Here is a 9565-nt window from a genome sequence, read left to right on the forward strand (position 1 = left end):
CAGAGAGAGCCGGTCGTATTTCTCGCTCATCCATGTGTGTTTTTGTTATGTGCTGCCACAGACTGTCCGGGCGCTGCACTTACCCACTTCCAAGTTCTGCCTTTTGCGTTCCGTCAACATTACATTATAAATTAAATATTTAGAAAATCGATTTTTGACTTTTTGGCAGAATTTGCATCACAAACCAAAGTTTTCTATCTTTTGGAAAAAAGAGTCAAGTCTATAAGTCATGAATGAACACCAAAATGAACCCTGCTGTGCTGTATGTGAGATGAAAGAGTTTGAAAAATTCATCTGTATCACTTAGTGGTTAGTTGAGTTGAGCTGTCCTGACTGAAGGAAATGAAAAAGGAAAAAAGTGATTAGGCAAGTAGTTCATTTACTTCAGAACTAAATTCAGACAAGGTTTAATCACGAATGCAGCAACTTTGAGCATACAAAAAAAAAACAAAAAAAAAACATTCTACTAACTACTTCAACTAATGAATTCAGGCTGGAGTTCAGATTCACTAAATAAAGTTAAAGAGGATTTCCACTGATTTCTCAAAACATCTGTATAATTAATATTTTTTCCAGTGGTAGTGATAGGAACCAAAGATCGCAATATTTATAATGCAAATATAGCCATTTTATTTACTATTGAATAAGACCAGTGGTAAATCAATAAAATAAATAGTAAATAAATAAATAGCAAAATGATAAAATATGATTTCTTTGGGAACTATTTCACTTTTCATGTACCTCTCCACCATGTATATGTTTCAAAAAATGTTTTAAGCCAAAACTGTCATAAAATAAACTCAGGAATCAGGCAACATATTTATAGCCATTTTGTGCAAAAGGCTATTTTTACTGCCTCTAATGGCTTTTAGAGACAGTAAACACCCCAGATGTCTGGTTCCTATCACCACTGATGTAAACAATTGAAGGGTTTCATTCCAAAACACATTATGGACCACTTTCAAGAATTTAATATTTTGCATGATAAATGTTGTTGGGAGTGGGCTTGACATGTAGAAATGTCAGTGCTATGTTATGATTAATACCTTTATTACCTTTATTAGAGAAATACTAGAGAAAAAAATGTGTTTTCCATTATACTTCAGCCATCATTCTTCATTCTACTCGTTATATTCAAAACTGACAAATGGAAAAACAGAATTTTGGAAGTCTGACTCTAAGCTTCTCTGGAACAGCACTGTGGAATTCCCCTTTGAGTTCCTATTTTAAAATGCTGCTTTATGGTGAGCTATTGTAGCTAATCAAAACTAGTAAGGTTGAAAATGCTGATGAATGTTAGCTTAACTGCATCTACTGCAGCTGATTGAGGAAGAGAAAGTTATCAATAATCCCATTCAACCGAATGAACAAGTAGAGCACACTACTCGCTTTTTGCAAAATACCAGATATTTGGACTGTGTTATGGTGGCAAATTCAATGGCATTTCCAATATAACTAGTTTAAATTAGTTGCAACAACATAGTAAAGCTCTGTAGTGTAGCATTTTAAACTGTAAAGTCCAATATAAACTCCAAACTGAATTCATGAATGGGATTTTTGCCATTGCTCATTAAAGCTTGCCTAACTTCACAAAATGCATGTGTGGCCAGAGCATGGATAGATCAATTTAGTGCCATAACTTTTTTGTCTTTGAACTTTTTGTGCAACACTTGATTTTGTGAAAGTTTATAATCAGTGTAGCCAAGAAATCACAGGTTAAAAACTCCACCTGCACGACAGGAAGCCTACACTGCCCCTCTTTCTCATCACCTGTTTTCCTCTCTCTTTCCCCTCTTCCTCCTCTTCTTCCGCTGTCCCGCGGTTGGGCCTCGCCAGATGTCCGGGTGATTTATAGTGATTACCTCGGTCGCCGACGCACTGAGGAGCAGAAGGGGTTTGAGATTAACGAGCGTGGTGATAAAAGTACTAGCGAGAAGCGTGTTTGCTACTTAATAGCTCCTGAAATAAGGCACCCTGCCATGCACACCCTCCCCTCCACCCACCACCCACATCCCACCCTCCTCCCTGGGATATTTCATTACTTTAAGACAAATGGATGAGTCTGTGGAGATGCCAGGGTGTGAGGCACAAAGAGAGAGGAGAAAGGTTGTAATTACCCTAATCAGAAGGCGAGAGAATGTCTGCAGTTATTTAAAAGCACAAGCATGCAGCAAAACAAAGCAGCGGACTAGCATAGCATCAAGCCACACAAACTAAGCAACAGTGGCAGTTAAGGAAGTGTTTGATTTACTCTTAAATGGTTCATTTTCTACCTGCAAGTAGGGACCAAGAAAAGCCCAACTGGGATCAAGTGCAAGGAGTAACACAGCAATGTACTAGTTTATAATTTTGCCCCCAGTTTTCTGGAGAATGTATTAAGCCCACACGTGTTCTGCATTCAGAATGAAAACAAAGCAAAAGAAATCAGAATCGTTTGATCATGTGCATTTCAAATTAAGGCGGCTCTCATAGACTTAGAAAAGATTTACTGAGTTTGCACGCTTTACTGCTTCTCACTAATGACTAAATTTCTGCACTTTTTTCTAGGCTGTTCTTTCTTTGTTAAAACGGTACTGTGTAGGCCTGCTAATAAAACAGCTAATATTTCTTCATTTCACAAGGCTGTCCTCTAATCTCTGCTCTAAATATCTCCAATGCACTCCAATCGCACTTAGTTAAACAGGTGTGTTCATTCTTTCTTTTCGCCCCCATAAAAGTGAAGGATTGGATGGGATTTAATGGTCCAGACCACCGAACACAGGCCGGCTCCACACAAAGGTTCAAATCTCTGGAGGAGTGCCAAGACCACAGTCGATGCCAGAGAAACTGAATGCCGCCGAGTGCAGATAACAGATCAAGATGGGGGGATAAAAGAAAAAAACATGTTTTTATACTTGCCACTTCCACAGAGAACTCTGAGGTTCGTGTTTAACATTTTGCCTTGACGCTCTTAAGCATTTCTGAATGGAAGGTTTTTTTTTTTTAATTCCAGGGGGTTTCTCCTAAGTGCCAGTGTGTTCTTTCATACGGACAGAGTTAGCCCTCCCCTCAGCTGCCTGGCCCACAGGCCCGGAACAGAGTTCTTTCTGTGGGCTCTGAGGCCCGTTTTTGGCTGTTCCGGCCTTTGAGGAGGTCACTCTTTGAAGTCACTCAGTACCACCAGAGCTGCCCTTTCAATGGTTGCTTTTAATTGCTCCCATAGAAACATGAAGGTGAATGGTAAAAGTGGCTTGCAGCTTACACTGGACTAAAGGCTCTACCTGTAGAGCTGCTATTTACCTGCACACCCCAGTGCTGCTGCAGTGTTTGCCTCTAAGTGAAATCTCTAAACTTGCAAATGTAGTGTAATTATATTTTTGCAAGGCATGTATTATTAAAAAGTGCATTGCCTTACATTAAATTAAAGCAAGTGAAGCTAACATAATTTAATTTCCTGCAAATGCTTAATTACACTGTTTGTACTCAGTAGATGTTCTGTTAATTAGACTTTATGCAAGATGTAAACAAACCAAATACAGTTTAAATGGTGAAATGAACTACCACCAGCACAGCAAAAATAAAAATAAAAAAAAGTTTGATTGGATTGTTATTATGTAGCTGACAACATATCCAACACAGCCAGGGGCAAATTACAGTCTTATTCTAATCATGAAAAAGAACTAAAATAATAACCATTAAATGCAATGACTGTAAACGCTCATATCTGTTGCTATTGGATGGATCACACTTATTTATTTAGTTTCCACCCATGTAATAGGTCATACTTGGTGACTTTATCTTCACCTATAGCGGTAAAGAATTCACTAAATTGTCATTGGCTTCTGCTGCAAATGCTTGCAAACACAAGTAGAATACTCTTGAGTAACATTAGGTCCTGTGGGTACCAATCTTGAGCACCATTCTTTGTGAAACAGGACAGGTTTCAGTTTACTAAGTGCGTTTTCCCACTGCACACACAAAAACCAGGACTGACCCAAAGTGGAACCAACAGAACTTGTGGTTCTAGTTCAGAGACAACTGGAACCGTTACAATAACCATGCTTAACAATTTAATTGCCTTTTTGGTCATTTTATGCCACTCTAAAGCATCTAATCTGGCTAATTAGCTATTTTGCCTACTGGTTAAAAAGTATAACATTGTTCTGCACTTACAAAAATGTCTGCATTTACACAAACTCATGCAGAGACAAGCAAAGTTTATTTTCTCTTAAAAGTGTGAACTGATGTATTAGCTATCTTTCTTACTACAATCTTACAGCCCTGTTTCCAAAAAAGTTGTGACGCTGTACAAAATGTAAATAAAAAACAGAATGCAATGATGTGCAAATCATTTATAACCATTAAATGCCCATTTTGAATTTGATCCCAGGAACATGTTTTAAAAATGTTAACACCATTAATGCTGAACAACATATACAGGTTTTGGCAACATATGTTGCCATCCAGACAATGACTTTTTCAGAGAGGTCCTTGCTTATTTCAGCAAGACAGTGTCAGACCACATTCTGCATGTAGAACAACATCATGGCTCCACAGTAAAAGAGGCTGGGTGCTAAACTGGCCTGCCTGTGGTCCAGACCTGTCACCCAAAACATTTGCTGCTTTATGAAACAAAAAATATGACAAAGTAAGCTGTTAAGCAGCTGAAATCCTAGCAAGAACAGGAAAACATTTCACTTTCAACACTACAGAGTGTTGCTAAAAGAAGAGGTGATGCAGCACAGTGGTAAACATGCCCCGTCCCAGCTTTTTTGGAACATGTTGCTGGAATCAAATTCAAAATTGGCATATGAATAAATTTCATGCTGGTCTAAGCAGGTCTATGCTGGTTTATGCTGGTCTAGTGCTGGTGTGCTACTTGTGTAGCTGGTCATCCAGCATGATCTTCCTGGTTGACCAGCATATGAGCATCCAAAACACAACATATTATAGCATCAGCATAGAAGAAGGAGATGTGGAAAAAAAGGCTCTTTGAACAATGCTCTTTTATTAACACAGCAGCAGGGGAGCCGCTCAGCACACAGCTGGAAAGTGGGCAGATCATGAACGCCACACATGACGGTAGCCCCCCCAACTCCACAAACCAGCCTCACAGCCCAGCACATAATATTACACTTATACACAGCTTTACGCTAACATGACTATTTACAGTTTTATTTTTTTAGATCCCCCCTCACGCCGGCCCCATAGTTGGACTTTCCTGCGCCAGTTCCGGCCTCCAGCCATGCTGTGCCTGCCTCACCGTCAGGCCTCCTCCCGCTGTCCACCATTCAGGCGTCCTCACTGGCAGGTTCTCACGGCAAGCCACTGTCCTCCTTGGCTCACTGTACATTCTAAAACAAGAAGTGACCCAAAGCAGATCCAATGGAACTAGTTTTAGATCATTTTCCATTTCCATGAGCTCCATGGCAGCTGGAACTATCATTATAACTGTGATTGATGATTTAATTGTGTTTTTGATCATTTCATGCCAGTCTAAAGCATCTAATTTGGCTAATTAGCCATCTTGCTTGCTAGTTAAAATTGCTAGTTATAACCAGCATAGCCAGAACTTACTGCATCATATGAAATTATGTACTGCATGATTTATTACACTCATACTCTCTAAAATGTCTACATCTTTACAGAACCATGTTTGGAATCAAATATGAGCAAAAACACTAATTCTGTGAAGGCTAGCATAAATGTTAACAGCTTCAGTGGAAGTTTCATAATGTCTCCTTAGAGAACTCTTTACTGAGTCATAATTCTACCAATCAACACATCAACATACCATTTTAGTTTACATTCTACTGCACTTATTGGTGTTGTAATGTTTATTTTTACCTGGAAGAGTAAATAATTCGCTAAATTGTATTTGGCTTTAGAATCAACCAAGGTAGCAAGCATATATAGGTCCACTGACTCAATAAGGTCGTCACCCCACTGACTGTATGCCACTGCTGGTCCACCACTGGCCCACCCAGACTGTTGTCCAGCATATAGGTTTAACCAATTTTTAATCACCTTAAACATATTTTAAATGCACACAGCCTTTTTATTTTGGAAAATAAAGTAAGACACATATTACAAACTGAGAGAAAAAGAAAAAATGACTAGGCCCAATACAAAAAATGATTTTATTGAAAATGTTGCTGACACTGTGCTATATTAAAATTATTTGCTAAACTACTTTACAAAGGATAAATGAAAGAAAGAAATAGAGGGAAAAAAAAGAAAATTGAACTGTGAGTGGAAAGAGAGTGATGAAAAATGGCATTTGGTCTAATACTCTGCTTAACCACCAGTGGGCCGCCTGGAAAACGCAGAGCAAAAAGCCAGTGGGCCGCCAGCTTTGCCATCAGCGGCCCAACAGTGGCCTATTATCCTCTTGCTATCTGGAAGGTATTGCTAAAGACCACTCTCAAGAGAACTAGAGAACACTCTCAAGTGCCATGGAACCTTTAGTACTGAACCAATGGCCAAGAGAAAAAGCACAGTTCCAGTTGGTTCCGGTACTTTGTGCTGTGCAAAAGCACCTTAACATAGTACATATTAGTTACATTGCACTTGAAGGCTTCTATTGTTGATGTACCAAAATATTCCTTTGCCAGTTGCAATGATTTCTAATGAGGCATGTAATTATGCATTTCAATATTACATGTTGATATGTTCATTCCGTAATAAATAAGGCAATCAATGAAAATGGCTGCTTATTGCAATAAAGCCTGTCATACGGATACGGATCTTAATTATGGCAGCGCGTGTGTCAGCACAGCCATTTCGACTGTAAATAATGGATCCCTATGGTGTCTCATATGCACCACAGGACCAATATCTTATAATAGCAAGACATTTTCTGTTATGATGAATCCAAAATCGTCACAGGATGATCAGCATATTCATCACTGCTATATTTTTCTGACAATATCCATTTCTCTCTCCAGCATTATGTGAACAGTAATTTTCCATTTGAGTAGGTTTTTAATGGCTTATAAATAAAGCCGCTCTCAGTATTTTTGCCTCTTATATTAGAACTTATATTTAGATTTTTTCATAAGCAGCAGCTAGTCTGTGTTGATGTCCTAATTTTAGCTCTGATATTTTCTTAGGTTTCCCACAAGTATGTTACAGCTGGTTTCGTGATGTTTGGCTGTGAGTATGTGTGTGTGTGAGAGATTGGAGCACTCCCCCTCCCCCCCTTGCCTCTCTGCTTATTGCAGAGCTGCTGATGGAGTAGGAGATAATTAAGAGCTGATGACAGATCAGATGGAAACATTCACAGCCTTTTAGTACAGTATGAGCGTCACGTGCTGTCTGCTCCTTCTGGCCAAATGCTAATTGGATGATCAATCTTCTCTAAATTGCTGTAGCCTGGGCGGTGTGGTGTGTGTGCTTGTGTGTATGTGTGTATGAGTGTGTATGCACTCCTCATTCCAGGAGACACTCTGCCATTTCTTTTCCCCAATCATGAGATTCCGCGAGTTCAAAAGGTCATGGATGAAATGTATCAACACATCTCATGCTGCACAGTAAACCAGCCAAAAAGGGCGAGAAATGGGGAGAGACGAGATGTGTGTGTGTGTGTAACTCATTGTGACGACCAAGCATAATAAGAAAATATGACTATTTTGACATTGTAAGGACATGTGGCTGAAAAAAATGTCTTTCATTATTGTCGCTGTTGCAACAAAATATTGCATCTTCACTGTGGTACCTGTACAGTGGATGGATAAAACTTGCTTAACTTTTAATAAAAAAAAAAAAAAACATCATTTTTCCAAGTAATTGTGGAGCATCTCTATTGCTCTATTCATCATGAAATGTTAATGGATTGACAGGTGGCATTTTTAAATTCTCTAAAAAAAAGAAAAAGGGTTTTAACAGCAATGCGACAAATGCAGCTCTGTCTGAGGTAAAAAAAAAAAAATAGATCAAATATATAGTCTTTACCTCAGAAAACATCAAAATATAGGAATACAGCTGTATATCTTTATGTATTAATTATATATAGCTTTTATCTGCGAAGAAGTAAATGAAAAAACACATTCTTTGGTTAGCCTTAGCATTGTTTAGCTAGAATAATAACAAAGCCAATGGAAATACCCCATAAAGAAAAGAATACAAACTTGTGTGCACAAGTAGGTGACAAATTAAAGGGAAAACCTGAATAAATGAGTGGAGAAACATACAAATGCTTACAGACAGATGTAACTGTATCATGTACTGCATGAAACAATTAAGTAATTATCATCCTCTCATCTTCTGTAGCATGTATAAAAATCCTGAGCAGTAGTGATGTGAAGTTCAATTCATTTTACCAAAGTGGTTCTTTCAAACAGTTTGATTCAATGAACCAAATGTCTGATTCAGCTGATTCATTGTGGGTGCTGTAGTGCGGACCTACTTGGTAGTTTCAGCCTGATTCTCTATTAACAGAGGGCTACATGACAGTGTAAATCAAAGCCAGCTTACAAAAATACACATAAAAACAGAGATCATGTTGTGAAATGTAAACAAACTGGCTTTATATGTTCTATATTTTTTGTTCTATGTAATTGTAATAGGGAATAAAATTGTGGTGTGATGCTCATCTATCAGTATGATACTTAAGGAAAAACAGAACAAATGTTCCTGATGTGACTGAGAATGTCAATGCAGGAGGTGGTCAGCTTATGTGAGCAAGTGCAGTCCATCCACAACTACACAGAGAGGGATATTATAGCAGGGATGCAGTGCAGAAATCCCTCATTACAAAGACAAATGCACATCTGTGATCTTATAAATGAGAATTATTACTTGTGCATGTGTGGTGTACACTAAGAGGACAGTACAGGCCTGAATGTTTGACCCCTATAATGAGGGGGCTCTGGTGGCTCTGGTATGCTGTGAGGGGCATTTTGCTGACATGCTTCGGGTCCACTTCCTGCTTTAGAGGGGAGGATTACTGCAAAACAATACAAATATATTCTGACTGAGCTTTTTCCTATGATGAAACATTTCTATCCTGATGGGAGTGGTCTCTTCCAGGATGACAAAGTCCCCATCCACAGGGCATAAGGGGTTACGTTATGGTTGATGAGTATAAAAATGATGTAAATCATATGCTATGTCACTGGATTTCAACCCAACTGAACACCAATACAAGATTTTGGAAACTTCATCAAAACACCAGTATATTCCTCCAGTACAGTTTCATAGATGTGAAGTGTCTCTGCCAAGGTGCATTAAAGCTGTTCTGGTGGTTCATGATGACCCAATACCTTATCAAGACACTTTATATAGCTCTTTTTAGTGATCAGATATTATGTATGATGAGATAATGTGACAATTTGGCTAGATTCTTTTTGGTTAGCCATAGCATTATTTATAGCCATAGTTTTTCTATACTAAGACTAGTAAGTCAAAGGAAATGGCGCTCTGAGATAAGAATACTAGCTTGTTTGTGTATGTGTGTGTGTTCGTTTTAAAAGGGTCTTTGGCTGGGGGGAGCAGGAACAGTGCTGTCTACGCCTTTCTAACCTTTTACCCTTGCTCTGGTGCTTTTATGAGTTATCTTGTCAGGAGCTTGTATATGAGAGGCACT

The sequence above is a fragment of the Colossoma macropomum genome, unplaced genomic scaffold (assembly GCF_904425465.1).
Source record: "Colossoma macropomum unplaced genomic scaffold, Colossoma_macropomum, whole genome shotgun sequence".
Taxonomy (NCBI): domain Eukaryota; kingdom Metazoa; phylum Chordata; class Actinopteri; order Characiformes; family Serrasalmidae; genus Colossoma; species Colossoma macropomum.